The sequence below is a fragment of the Solanum stenotomum genome, chromosome 4 (assembly GCF_019186545.1).
Source record: "Solanum stenotomum isolate F172 chromosome 4, ASM1918654v1, whole genome shotgun sequence".
Classification (NCBI taxonomy): Eukaryota; Viridiplantae; Streptophyta; class Magnoliopsida; order Solanales; family Solanaceae; genus Solanum; species Solanum stenotomum.
In genome coordinates, this window is record NC_064285.1 from 37,053,886 (window position 1) to 37,069,130 (window position 15,245).

Consider the following 15,245-nt stretch of genomic DNA (forward strand, 5'->3'; position numbering starts at 1 on the left):
GGCTTCAACTTTTTCATTCTTTACAGCCTTTTTGTTCCTTTATGCGCCTAAGTATCCATGCTTCCACTAAAACTTCAAATACCTGAAACTTAAGAGTTTTCATCAGATATTGAGACAAAATAAGCATTCAAGGACACTATTTCTATCAAAATAAAGCCCTAAATGATTCCAAATTGTGGACTCATCAGTACATGAGTTTTATTCTTCCTACAAAGAAGTTTTGTTGATAAAGAGGAAGGGGACAGTTGGGAAAACCCTGGATTAGGTTAAGGTTCATGGAAAAATGATACAATGAAACGCAAGTGTTGTTAATAATGCTTTGGGTACAATGGAAAATTAGGCTGACATGTTTACGATACAAATTCATCATGATATTGATGCTCTCTATGATCGTTTTGCACCAATTATTTTTGATACCTCTGCTCCGTTGATGGATGGCAGAGTGTAAATCAAGAAGAAATACATAAATGTTGGGGTTCGGTATTTCTTTAAACTTATAAGTAGCAACATTATGCCTTCTCAGAATGAATCCATCTTCTGTCACACCAAGGCTATGTTAGTGGGTACAATTATTGATAGAGAGCAATTTAATGTGGGGTTGATGATTGTTGATGAGATGTTTTTGAGGGCCAGACAAGAGAAAACTTCCCTCCCATTTCCGGTCTTGATCACACAATTGTGTGAAGATGTAAGAGTTCCCTTTCGGGGGAAGACTAATGTGTAGATCACCCTATCCTCCTCGAATGACATCCGATTGAGACTGACTAGTTACGGATTTATGTTGCTCAAAGAAATTCACCACCACTAGACATTATGCTCATGGTTGATCCCGTGTCTCTTAAGGCTGCGACATTCCATCTACTCTTTCTATGGAGCAATTAGGTACACCCCATCCCTGTAATGTGCCATCTACCTTTGCTTCTATTGTTGTTGCACTCTCCCCCACTCCTATCTCCTGAACACCCTTGACCCGAGCCATAATCTATCAAATGGGCAATCTTGCCCATTCTTTGGAAGTGAGGGCTTCGAGGCTTGAGAAACATATACCTAAGATGATTGATGGGGTGATTGAGGATGCTTTGGCCCCTTATGAGATAGGTTGGATTAGTGTGACGCTACTATAAAATCAAATGATATGAGGTTGGATAACCTCATAGTTAGGTTAGAGGTCCGATAAAAGTGTAAGGGTAGTTTAGATTTTCTATCTTCTATGTGGACCGATATTTCCACCCTTAGGGTTGATTTTGACTAGTTGAGGTCAACTGACATTTTGATGTTATACGGTGAGGTCCTTATACCCGATGGGCCTAGGTCTATGCCTACTAGTGTTCCGAGTCTAGCTGAGTAGCAAGCACGGGTAGTACTATTGTTGGTGCTACTGTTGAGGATGTTGGTGATGATGAGGTGAAGGAGAGAGTCAAGGATTTTGATGATGAGGAGACATATGAGGATTAGATTAAGAGATAAAAGGATGAGCAGTGGATTGTGTTGAGAATGACGGAATTGCTAGATCTCCAGATGACAATGGTCCATGCTACAGTGGAGAGATACCTTAAAACAACCTCCGTAGTTGGCACCAGTGGAGTCTTTTCTGACTCCATCATTCCTCATGTTGATTTTCGTTCACTGATGCCCTAATTGAGCCTACTTTGTTGCCTTCTGTGATCACTTTGCTGGGCATTAATGCCTAGGATGATGCCACTCCTCCCAAGAATCCAGATGCAATCTCTCCACAGCATATGAGGGGGACTTTTACCTCTCATCTTGTACTCTTTTATTTTGTTCCGCATTTGTCACGACCCAAGGCTAGCCCCTAGATGCGACATGGCATAATTGACCCCGAAAGGGTCTCATACAAGCCTCATAGTATTTCATTGCATTCGATAATAGAAATAGTACGAAATTAAAACTTTAATAAAAACCATACAATCAACTTACTTATTTAAAACTCTTTAAAAAACAGCGGAAGTCTATTGTCTCAACATGGCCATCTAAAAACAACATCTGAAACATAAGTAGGGACATGGCCCTTTACAATCAAATAGTCTAACAATTGTCTTTTACATGAAAGAAAATGAAACTTCTAAACACTTGACTCGATCTATGAGGACATACCACTTAGTCTTGGATAATCTTAAATCCAAGTCCTTGATCTAGAGAGAAGTAACTCACTTGCCGGAACCTACACTTGTATTAAAACATGAAGAAGAATGGGTTAGCACAATTAAGTACTAAGTATGACAGCCATGCAAAAACATGCTTAAAACGGACATTTTATTTGAAAGTCATGCTTTTATGCCATTTTGATAAAACTTCATGAACATAAGTATAAGACGCATAATATTCAAACATAACCAACATACAAGTCATTTCACCTTATAAGAACATATTCAACCATATAAATCATTACCTTTACTTTAGACCTTCACCTCAAGTAACCCTCATGATATACCTTGTGCAATGTATGGATAGTGTCCCATACCACTATCCACACTAAAGTACCACATTAAGGTCAGGAAAAGTGAACTTACCATTCAACCTTTCCATCTTTACACAATACTCATACATAAGAGACATAAACCTTTCATAAGTCATATCATCACATAAGGACAATCACCTAAGACAACCCCTAATTCATATTTGTGCAATGTGCAAGTAGCATCCCATACTACTACTCACAATAAGTACTCCTTTGAAGTCACCATAGACAAGTCACATTCATATACAATAAGTCATGACAAGAAAGTAACTCATAATACAATCCAAGTATAGCATACATCATCTCATTTTAAGAATATAAGAGTCGACATTCTTCATTAACTTCATTTAGGACACATTCATACATTAGCCATTAAGACTTAGAGAACTTACTATGACCCTCTCCAAGCCTACTCATGCAATGCATGGATGACATCCCATACTACCACCCACACTTCATAGAACTCATCAATAAACCACAATACACATCTCATATGATGGGAATAGGCATTAACCGACATAGACCATGAGAGCTAACCATGGAATTTGGTGTCATATGGCCCCACACTGTAAAAAGGTGATCTACTTACCTAAGGTAAGACCGGTAACATTTTAGCTTGGATGGAAATCCACTAGCTAATATCCTATGTGGGCACATAGTTATGGGATAGTAAGATGTTCATTGGAACCCTAGGCTAACATTGGGAGAGTTTCCATCTTACCATATCCACTCGGTGCTTAGCCTCCATTCCCATAGAGTAGTTTCATTTACATTACAGTATTGTGCTTAAGAGGAATGCCATTGGCCTATCGACCTAAGACACATCATTACACATGAAAGGAATGACATAAGCCTATCGATTCATGGTGCATTACATGGATAGCTCATTGAATCATCAAGAAGGGCCACCTACATTGGATCTACCGATACAAGCTACATCATTTCACACATGAAAGGGCTACCAACACTAGGACTATCGATTCAAGGTTTATCATCACATTAGTTTCTAGGCTCATCATCAAGAGCCACTAATTCTAGGTCTACCGGTTCAAGACATAACATAGAATACTTCATCATTCATTCATTTATGAAAGACTACCAACTTTAGGTCTACCAATTCAAGACATTAAGTCAAAATACATTAATTATACAAGGAAAGGATGCCTAAACCTACCAATTCAAGATATAACAATCACCTTAGTAACATTTATACAAGAATAGGATGCCTAAGCCTACCAATTCAATATATACAATACATAGGAACTTCACATTCCTTCATCATCATTCATGAGTGTTAATTGAGAATATGCTTTCAATCAATAACATAATTACATTCTAAACATGATCATAGTTCTATCATTGAGATCACATACATATCCTTCACATCATATTCATACCTTAGCCTTCATACCTTGCCTTTCAAGGCCATGGCTCACATTCACCCACACACCTTAGATCAATGCAATTAGGCAAGAGTAATAACATAATTTCAACATCCTATATCCATATACACACAAACAATTCACATACTTCATAATCAATCAAATCCCAATCTCAAATCACAACTTAGGAATTTGGGGAAAAACATGGGTTCTAGAAAGAAATCATATTAATTAACCTTTAAATCCACAATTCATTCACAATTCAATGTAATAATGCCTTTAGAAATCGTTTTGAATCGAACCCATGCATAGGTTCAAAAATAGGGTTTCGGGTAAACATTGGAGACTTGGAATCACTTTTGAAATTAGCTCGTTGAAAGAAACTAAGTCAAGGATGAAGACTACCATACCTTTAATGGAAAAATCCACGAAAATCCCTTGAAAAACTTGAAGATTTGACCTTGGAAGCTTGAAGTTTTCACCTCCAATGAAGGTTTCTAGAGAGAGAACTTTTGAGAAGAGAGGTGGGTTGTATTTTGAGATTTAGAAATAATGAGTTGAAAATGTGTTTTAATACATTAAAAACCATTAAAATATGTTAATAAACCAATAATAACCACCCATTACCCAAACTAACCAGGGGAGGAATTTATCAAACCACCCCTCATTAGGCCGAACCAAACCAGCTTACAGGTGCAATCCATAGACCACAATCGTGGATGGGTGATGCTTATCGTGACCAACGACACTATCCTAGGATATGGGTGTCTACGATCATCGATAGTGTAGTAACCCAACTAAAGGTTGGGGTCGTGTCCCAAGGGAGTGGTCTTGAGAATTCATAGAAAAATAAAATTACGTTCTAACTAGTCGTAGCTAAAGATATTGACGAACAAAAAGATACTAGATTAGAGGGGGTGACACAGAAGTGTCAGATATCAAAAGGGGTTTTGTAACGAGTGATAAAACAGCAAAATAAACAAGAAAATTAAGTATGGGGAAGGTTCTTGGGATATGACCGCAATACAAGTTGAGATAAATCATTGGGTACATGCTTTCAATAGGAATTTACAAGACAATAGTGACTAAGCTAAATTTTAAATGGAAAGAAGTTCCCTCTCAGGCAACTTACCCCGTTTCAAATGTGTTCATCTCGGACACCCATTTACCGCATGAAGACCAGCCTACACCTTACCCCACTCACTCTCTCGAGTTGAGCGTTAGGATATGGGACTAGGGCTCACCCTCTCGGGTTGAACCTCATGTCGACCCACTCTTTAGGCCATCAGTCAAGTGGTTTTGGTTTTGCGACCTCCCTCTCAGGCAAGCTGCAACACATGGGTGGCTTTGTATTTACAACTACAAACCCTTTAGATTAAAGCACAACCACTAGGTGAAATCACCATTAAAATACATATAACCTATCGGCAAGCAAGACCCAACAAGAATATCAACCCATATTTGCTAAATCACACCCCAAGAAGGGGGTTTTTAGCCACACATCAAGAAATAAGAAATTAAACCTAACATGATAAAGAAATGAACTGGGTATAAGAAATTAAACCTTGAATTAAGCTACGGAAGAAGAATAAAGAAGACCCACTTCCAACTTGGGGAAGATGAACTCCTTTCTTCAAGTCTCCACAAAACCCTCTCCAAACTTGAGAGAAAAATACAGAAAAATACTATAGACTAATAATAATTTTTACTCTAAAATTGTTCCACACTAAAACTACAACTCTAACTAGTATTTATAGTTTTCACAGATTGTGTTACGGAGGATCGTTCAGTGACATTAGTCGAGATCGCCGATGAACTTGGCGATCCGCCCTTTAATCAGAACATCGCCTTCAGTGTCTTGCCTTCAGCATCCTCGTGTTCTTTATCATTGGATGATACAGTACTGCTTCGCGGAACTAATCGGCGAATCTCCGACTGCTTCTTTCCTCGCCTTTCAATCCACTTCCTTCAAGGCTTCGCAAACTGGAACAAAGGGCGGTGCATGTCAATTTGGCGACTCGCCAAGTTGGACTCGGCGATGCATAGACTTTCATTTCTTGTTCTTTTCAACCCCTTTTTGCTCCGTTTTGTGCCTTAATGTCCATGTTTCCAGTAAACCTTCAAATACCTAAAACTTAAGCATTTTAATCAGGTATTGAGATAAAACAAGCATTCAAGGAGACTATTTCTATTAACATAAATCCGTAAATGAGTCTAATTTGTGGACTCATCAACATCCCCAACTTAAACTTTTGCTTGTCCTCAAGCAAACTCTACTTCAACAGTTCAAATAGGGTGCCTCAAACAGGGCTACACAAGACTAAATCATGAATGCACACAAAATGACTCAATTTACTTATTCAAGGATCACGTGTGTACTCAAAGATTAAAATTGTGACACACCATTACCAAAGATTCTCATGCTCGCAATACTTGCTACTTGTGCAAGTTCAAGCTCAACAAAAGTATCTAAATGCCCTCACGTTAAAGAATGATTCCATAGTCACACACATATATGAGTCAATTTAAGATCAGGAATCAGATACAATGCTCACACTCAAAAAGAGGAACACAATGCATGTTTTCAGCCATAGGTTTGCCCTTATCTTTCAATCGACTTTCAATTTGGCTTACTCAAGATCAAAAAGGTCTTTCTAAGGCTTGTAATGGGGCTGAGTACAAAGGTATGGTCATTTATGTTCAGTGACTTTTTACTCGTGAGTTGTGGCATTCTCAAGGCATTCCCTTATTTTTCTTTATCAATTCGTTTTCTAGTGCTTCTAAGTCACACTTTTTTCTCCATGGATTGCTTGAAACCCGATTCTCTTCGTACTTTATTCCACATTTCTTTTCTTCTTCTTTTTTTTTCTTTTTTTAACTGAAGGGGTTCCATTTTTATGCAATACCATGGGTTAAGGGGGACTTTTCTTGCACTTCTTGACTTTTCCTTTTCCCTTTCACCACACCTCCAACTTAGGCTTTTGGCCTAATTTATCTATTCGCTAAACCAAAACTCAAGAGGATTATAGGTAGCGGATCAAGTACGCTCTAGGGTTTATCAAGGTTCTTCCACAAAAAGAAAGGTCATGTCTACACCGTTTCTCTATCTACTGGGGCATCAGTGCCCGGTGCATCTTCCTAAAGTAAAATAATGATCCTTGGAGCAAGATTTGGTCTCCATTGTTTTCTTTTGCCTTAGCCTCTGCAGCAAGATTTGCTACAATCATCTGATATATTTCCTGAGCTGCTCTGAAGGCATGTATTGCATTAACTAAACTTCAATCGCATGGGCGCACATTAAGGTCAAAAGGAATTTGTCTCTTTTCCCTAGCCTCCTTGGTGTGCTTCCTTTGTCTGGCTAGCTCAGCTCTCTTTTCATCTTTATTCTCATGCTCTTATGTGCCTTGGTGGTTCATCTCTCCCTGTGATTTTTGGTCTAGCCTTTTCTGCAAAAACTTTGAGGATAAGTTAAATATAGATTCACATAAGAGCAAAAATGGTGTTTCTAGGTGTTGAATTTCTCAGCTAAGCTGCCAGGCTAATAATTGAAATTGATGTACAAATGATATAAGGCGCAGGCAAAAGGCGAACAAATGTTCTCTCGGCACATCGCCGAGTGTGTTTTGCTAATCAAACTGACCGCCGAAAGTCATAGGTCAATCAGTACATAAAACGTGCAATTAAGAGATAGATGGAGCTGGTAGGTGAACCGCTAAGCAGTTCGACGGACTTTGTTCACCTCGCCTATCAGCTCAATGTGTCCATTATCAACCCTGCCTTTTGAATCTCACCTAGCAACACCAGATAATATAGCTTACGTGCACATAACTCAATTTCAACGAAAACACATAGAAACTTCTATTCCCATCATGTAACAATCTAACTCAAAGCATAGCTAAGTGGGAATTCCTTGAATAATGCACTAGGTGCAACATTATCATCGAAAATATATGTAATTACAGTAACTCAGAGACACAACAGAGGTTTAACACTTTTACCATTATGCAAATGAGTACAATTATAATAGTTTTAAACGCGAGGTTTGGACTACCAACCTTAGATACTGAATAGATGCTAACGAAGTGCCAGGCAGCAATGCAATCCAAACCCATGCACAAATCAATGAACCACAATGTTCCAAAACTGCAAGAAATATAAAACTATGGTGAAAGTGTGAGTTTGGTAGGATGAAGAAATGAGAGAAAGTAAGTGAAATATAACTTTTAAACCTGTGGCCTGCAAAAATCGTCCAGTTCCCACCCGTTCAGCGATGAGAGTCAAGTTCGCCTATTCATTCGGCTACACGCCGACTATCTAATTTCCTCGCCGAAGTTAGCAGAACCTTTAGTTTATGTAAGGATCCAAGTGGCGGACTCTGTCGAGATCACCAACATGGTTGGCGATGTGCCAGTAATTTATCTAGACCGCTGAGCTTTACAGAAGCTCATCTAAGGATGCCTTCGGTCAAACCGCGGAAGAAATTTAGTTCACCAAACTTGTCGGCGACCCGCCAACTCAACCTATTGCTCATTTTCATACATCTTTTCAAGCATTCCCCAACTTTAACTTGTACAAACAAAACACTATTATTTTATTAAGAAAATTTAAAAAGGCAGGTAATTGGTTTTGGGTTGCTTCCCAAACAGCGCCTTAGTTAACGTCGTGGCACGACGTAAATCAACAACTATTCTGCATCTTCAGAGTCGCCCATGTTGTCATTAGGCGAGTCTTCGGTGAATGGTGGGTAATGGCCTGATATCAAATGGCCAATTTGAGCATCTTGCAGCTGGATGGTCATGGAGTGAGAGGCTGATGCTTCATTTAGCATTGCAATATTTTCCTTTATCTCATTCGACATCTCCTCGTGTGCCTCCATTTTCTTTTGAATGAGTGAAGGAGCTTCATCTCCTTACACACCTCTCTACTTCTTCCCATGACTACACTCACGGAGGGAGAGGTGCTTTTCTTTACCCATGGTTTGTACTTCCAATTTTGTGACTCGGTTGGATAGATTATCCAACTGGGTAATTAGTGCCTCCCACTCCTGCTTCTTTTTGGCTTTTTTGCTGGTTGCTACCATGCCATCAAGGAGTTTTTTGATGACTTCATAGGGCTGGTATAACATGCCTCCCTCGCAAGTCTGATCGGCTATGCTTCAATTCTCGGGTCCAAGAACCCTATAGAAGCACTCAGTAGTGCCTTATTCATCATCCCATGAGATGGGCATGGTTGCAGCACTGCTTGAAACTTCAGCCACATGTCCTGAATTGTTTCATCCCCTACATATTTAAATGTTAAGAGGTTGTCCCTGAGGTTCAATAGTTTCAGCAGGGGATGATTCGTGTGGTATTCATAATGATCATCCATCGTTTGTTCATTGGTGTGACGTTCAAACAAGCAAAGAAAAACTACAACTTAGATTAGTAAAGCTAAAACTAAGGAAAACATAAATTCTTCCCAATGCGCCTTGGGATTACATACAATCAAAAACTCAAAGAAAAACAAAACTAAGAGTTAGGTAAGTAAACTACTACTAATAAGGACAACAATTCTATTAAACTAAAAATTCTCAAATACCACCACTCCCCGGTAGCGGTGCCATTTTGATGCTTATCGTGACCAACAACACCATCCTACGGTATGAGCGTCTACGATCGTCGATAGTATAGTAACCCAACTAAAGGTTGGGGTTGTGTCCCAAGGGAGTGGTTTTGAGAATTGATAGAAAAATAAAATTACGTTCTAACTAGTCGTAGCTAAAGATATTGACGAACAAAAACATACTAAATTAAAGAGGGTAACAGAGAAGTGTCAAATATCAAAAGGAGTTTTGTAATGAGTGATAAAATAACAAAATAAACAAGAAAATCAAGTATGGGGAAGGTTCTTAGGATGTGACCGCAATACAAGTTGAGATAAATCGTTGGGTACATGCTTTCAATAGGAAATTTGCAAGACAATAGTGTCTAGGCTAATCTTTAAATGGAAATAAGTTCTCTCTCGGGCAAATTACCCCATTTCAAAACCGTTCCTCTCGGACACCCATTTGCCAAATGAAGACCAGCCTACGCCTTACCCCACTCACTCTCTCGAGCTGAGTGTTAGAATATGGGACTAGGGCTCACCCTCTCGGGCTGAACCTCATGTCGACCCACTCCTTAGGCCATCAGTCTAGTGGTTTTGGTTTCGCGACCTCGCTCTCGGGCAAGACAAAAACACATGTGTGGCTTTGTATTTGCAATTACAAACCCTTTAGATTAAACCACAACCACTAGGTGAAATCACCATTAAAATACATCTAACCTATCAGCAAACAAGACCTAACTAGAATATCAACCCATATTTGCTAAATCACACCCCAAGAATGGGGGTTTTTAGCCACATATCAAGAAATAAGAAATTATACCTAACATGATAAAGAAATCAACTGGGTGTAAGAAATTAAACCTTGAATTAAGCTACGGAAGAAGAATAAAGAAGACCCACTTCCAACTTGGGGAAGATGAGTTCCTTTCTTCAAGTCTCCACAAAACCCTCCCCAAACTTGAGTGAAAAATATAGAAAAATACTATAGACTAATAATATTTTTTACTCTAAAATTGTTCCACACTAAGACTACAACTCTAACTAGTATTTATAGTTTTCACAGATTGTGATGCGGAGGATCGTTCGACGACATTAGTCGAGATCATCGATGAACTCGGCGATTCACCATTTAATCAGCTCACCACCTTCAGTGTCTTGCCTTCAGCATCCTCGTATTCTGGATCATTGGGCGGTACAGTACTGCTTCGCTGAACTAATTGGCGACTTGCCGACTGCTCCTTTCCTCGCCTTTCAATCCATTTCCTTCAAGGCTTCACTTACGGGAACAAAGTGTGGTGCATGTCAGTTCGGTGACTCGCCAAGTTGGACTCAGCGATCCGCAGACTTTCATTTCTTATTCTTTTCAACCCCTTTTTGCTCCGTTTTGCGCCTAAGTGTGCATGCTTCCAGTAAAACTTCAAATACCTGAAACTTAAGCATTTTAATCAGGTATTGAGATAAAACAAGCATTTGAGGACACTATTTCTATTAAAATAAGCCCTATATGAGTCCAATTTGTGGACTCATCAATGGGTCCATGGACTATCCTGCATAGGCGTGGTTCATGGTTGTGGCTTGAACCTAGGGGATTTGACCTACGGAGGCTATCCACGGGGTGTGGATGGACCTACGGGGTGTGGTCCCCTTCCATAGGTCACCAAGTTTTGGTAACTTTCCTCTATTTGGGGTAACCTTGGGGTTAGGCTAAGGGTCCTCCTCAAGGACCCCTATGGTGGTCCTTGGGAAGTCGTACCTTGCCGTTTGACCCTTAAACCCATCAACCGTAGCTCGGGACAACATTTTACACCCTCAAACCTCATGACAAACTCACATACTCACTAGTTAGGCTCTAGTTTCACTTATTCATTTTACGGGTCGCTACATTATCCCCCACTTAGTAACATTCATCCTCGAATGACACTCTAAACACATTAAGGGGTTAACGACACAATACTAGCAGCTCATCATGCATGCAACATTATAAACAATGCACAAAACTAGGATGAGACATCAACTCCACATCAAAAGGCTTTAATGCAATAAGATAGTAGGAACTACATCTACAAATTCATTAGGCATCAAAACTTCACATTTCTCATTACATTGGAGGAATTTCCTTTTCCAACTCACATCATGCTCATTACAACATCATTAAGCATATTATGCAATTTCTTCATAAAACATATTAGGCATGTTCAACAATTCAACCTCATGGAGCATATAGACATCTCATACTAAATGCATATCAACATGAGGAACATAATTCATATAAACTGATTTTCTCATTCAAACATAAACTCATTAAGAACATGCATAACATAAGGAGACCATGGAAATACATATTCACACATGACTCCAAAACATGAAACAAGCTACAATGAACTCTTGGTGTGTAGCTTGAATAAGAATAGAAGGAAAGATATAAGGATATCAAAACTCTCAGCAACCTTATTATTCAGCATACTATCCCCCACTTAGGAGAAAACCTAACTAAGGCTAACATGAAAAACAACATAGGAACCTTAACACAACATTAGGAATCATCACATACCGGTACCTTCATTCGGATTAGCTCATTTGTCTTTGTTATCTTGAAGCACATAGAAACGATTCTTCTTTGGAGCATTAGGATCCGGCCCATCAAGAGAAGCTTGTTTGGCCTCCCTTCCTTTGGCCGTAAGAGTAGGGCAATTCTCATTTGGTGATCATTCTTTCCACAACCATAGCACCCACTAGTACTGGCTAAGCACTTTCCATGATGCTTCTTCCCACAATTGTGGCAAGTAGGTTTAGCAAATGGAGGTCCACTACCTCTCTCTTGGTTAACCCTAGGAGTGCTTGAAGAATCTTGGTTTGGAGCTCTCTTCATGAACCTAGGTTGACCTTGCTCATCGGGCCTAGACCTCTTCAACTCCTTATTCTTCCTCTTAAGTTTGGACTCCTCAATAGATTGAGCATACACCATAAGTCTAGAAATGTTCATGTCATCATGGAGCATCACCGTATGGCACTCTTCCTCAACTAGGTCGGATATTCCCATCACAAAACGACTCATCTCATCCCTTGAGTTAGACACCAAGGATGGACCATACCTAGACAATAAGGTAAACTTCAAGGAGTACTCTTGGACAATCATGTTACCTTGCCTAAGGTTGATAAACTCCTCTACCTTAACCTCCCTCTACTCATGAGGAAAGTACCTACCAAGGAATGCTTCCTTGATCAATTCCCAATCTATAGGCCTTGCTCCTACCGACCTATTGATTTTTAATTAATCAAACCAAATTTGGGAAACATCCTTCAATTGATAGGCAACAAGTTTCATTTTTTCAATAGAAGTCACTCCCACAACATTGACTATCTTATACACCTCATCCAAAAACTCTTGGGGATCCTCTCCTACCTTAGACCCTAGAAATATCGGAGGATTCATCCCCACAAAGTCTCTCAACCTAGAAGCCATAGTACTCACATTGAAGTTCACATTTTCCTCAACACCCCTAGTAGCTTAAGCCATCATGGCTTGAGCTTGAGTAGTTACGGCTTGAGCTATCATCAAAAGAGCTGACCTAACTTCCTCATTGGTCATAGCCGAAGCTTCAACCGGAACTTCATTACCTTGAGGAACTTTGGTCACCTTGAGGACCTTGGGGATCTCGGGGAGGAACTCCCTCGTTCACAATTTCCTCTTCCACACTCCTTGCAGTAGTCTTTCTTGTATTCATATCCTATAAACACAGGAGAAGTATTAAGAAAAGGACACTTATAGAGCTAAACTCTAAGGCACGTCTTAAAGAATAATGAAAGAAGTGTAACTACCTAACGTCATATAGCCTCTCGCTCATAGATGTATCGCGACTCACACCGATAAAAAAAACTCTACTGGATGTGGCTTATAAGACATCGATCCTAAAAACCATTTCCAAAATCTTATGCTCTCATACCATGTTTGTCACGACCCAAGGCTAGCCCCTAGATGCGACACATCGTACTTGACCTCGAAGGGGTCTCATTCAAGCCTCATAGCATTTCATTGCATTCGATAATAAAAATAGCACGGAATTAAAACTTTATTAAAAACCATACATTCAACATACTCATTTAAAACTCTTTGATAAACAACGGAAGTCTATTGTATCAACATGGCCATCTAAAAACAACATCTGAAACATAAGTAGGGCCACAACCCTTTAGAATCAAAAAGTCTAACAATAGTCTTTTACATGAAAGAAAATGAAACTTATAAACACTTGTCCATAATCTATGAGGACATACCACTTAGTCTTGGAGAATCTCAAATCCAAGTCCTTGATCTCGACAAAGTAACTCACTTTCCGGAACCTACACTTGTAGTAAAACATAAAGAAGAATGGGTTAGCACAATTAAGTACTAACTATGATAGCCATGCAAAATATACTTAAAATGGATATTTTATTTGAAAATCATACTTTTATGCCATTTTGATAAAACTTCATGAACATAGGTATACGAGGCATAATATTCAAACATAACGAACATACAAGTCATTTCACCTCGTAAGAACATAATCAACCATATAAACAATTAACTTAACTTTAGGCCTTTGTAACATCCGGAAATTTGAAATAGCTATGAAGAAGCTTAGAATTGGAAATAGTCATTTTTGGAAAGAATTAAAAATCTGGAAAAATTTACCTAAGTACGGAAAAAAAAAGAGATTTTGGTCAACTTCAGACAATCATAACTCCTACCTCAGGATGAGTTAGGTGTATTACCAGCTATGTTTGGAAAGCTCTTGTAGTGATCTTTCCAACGTTGCTGAGTTTTACTTGAATCCGAGTTTGTATGAGTGAGTTATGCTCTTTGGAAGTTGGGGTGTTGGCACTGGAAAGTTCATCCAAATTTGTAAGGGTATTTTGGTCTTTTCCCTAACCATTTCTTTTGGTTATATTAAGGGTCTAGACTGATTTTAAATCAGTTTTCCCTTTTAAAAAGTGAGGGTTAGGGCTTTGAGAGAGAAGAGGAGAAGAAGAAGCAAGGTTCATAGAGATCGTCGTGGATTTCGTCGGGGGTGATCCCTATCAAGGTATGTGAGATAATAGTGTTGGGTTGGTTCATTCCCCCACACACCAAACTCGTTTTTCGAGAAAAGGTTGGTTGTGTTTGATGACGTTTGTGGTTGTGTTTGTTGAAGTTGTGGTTGTGTTATTGAAGCTTCTTGTTGGTTTGGTGCTTGTTTTCGGTTGTGATTTCGAGTTGAATCTATTGTATATTAAGGAATTTTATGATTCTAAGTGTTTGGGGTTGGAACCTTTGAAGTTAAGAGGGTTTAGAGTTGGAAAACAAAGGAGAAAAGTTGAATTTTTTGGGGGAAAAGGTTGGGGCATCGCACCAGCCAGCGCGCCCCAATAGGGGTTATGAAGTTTCCCCCTTGGGGTGGTACGGCTTGCAGAGCACCCAGCAGGCCCCTCTGAAGTCTGAAGGCTGGGGCCATGCGCCTCTCAGAGTGCCAAGGACGCCAATCCTTCCCATTCCTTCCCCATTTTTTCATACATGTTCCTTGGTAATGTACCTATGTTTTATAGTTGTTTTCAGCACTCTAAGGTACATCTAGAAATCCCAAACTCAACCATAAACATGAGATCATTACCCTTGAATCCATAATACAATTCAAGAACAGTTAGGATCAAAGTCATGTGAAGTTAGAGTCAAGCTTAGAAGTTATGAGGTATGTCAAAGCAAGTCTTTAAAGTTTTTCAAGAGTCTTTATTTAATGTTTTAATTTCATTTTTAGGCTTGAGTTTCAAGTTAAGTAAAG